Genomic DNA, 393 nt, shown 5'->3' on the forward strand with positions numbered 1-393 from the left:
CGGTGCTGGACCCGGTTCTCCCCGCCCCGGTACGAGGGAGGCGAGGCGGAGGAGGCCGGACCGGAGCTCGAGAGGAGATTTTTCGGGGGAGATCGTCCGGTCCCCTGGCCCGGTGAGCTCGGGGTGAGACCCCTGGGCCGCGGTAAGGCGTGGGTAAGGGTGTATCCACCCCTACGTCGGGAAGGGCTCCCGCGGGGTTGGGGTATGGGGGATGTAGAAGGAGAAGCCGGGTGAGGGGAGGCAGCCATGCCGGGTGGGGGGTGTGTGTGTGTATATGTCTGTGTGTTTTGTGTTGATCGATCGATCCCGACGGTTATTCTATCGTAATATGGGATCTGGTCAATCCTCCGAAAGGCGATCGATCCCGAGGGGTATTCTATCGTAATATGGGAT

General features: G+C 61.8%; 1 long non-coding RNA gene across 2 annotated transcripts in view; it reads left to right on the plus strand.

Moving 5' to 3' along the window:
* The first annotated feature begins 6 nt into the window (after window positions 1-6).
* Window positions 7-393, plus strand: part of LOC118451692 — a 6,169-nt gene continuing 5,782 nt past the window's right edge. The window contains exon 1 of one of the 2 annotated variants that reach the window (XR_004841212.1): window positions 7-153. This is a non-coding gene — a long non-coding RNA (uncharacterized LOC118451692). The remainder of the gene's footprint in view (window positions 154-393) is intronic. The other variant, XR_004841211.1, reaches the window with a different exon arrangement.

This window comes from Egretta garzetta, unplaced genomic scaffold (genome assembly GCF_000687185.1).
Source record: "Egretta garzetta isolate BGI_Z169 unplaced genomic scaffold, ASM68718v1 scaffold52, whole genome shotgun sequence".
In the NCBI taxonomy this organism is placed as follows: domain Eukaryota; kingdom Metazoa; phylum Chordata; class Aves; order Pelecaniformes; family Ardeidae; genus Egretta; species Egretta garzetta.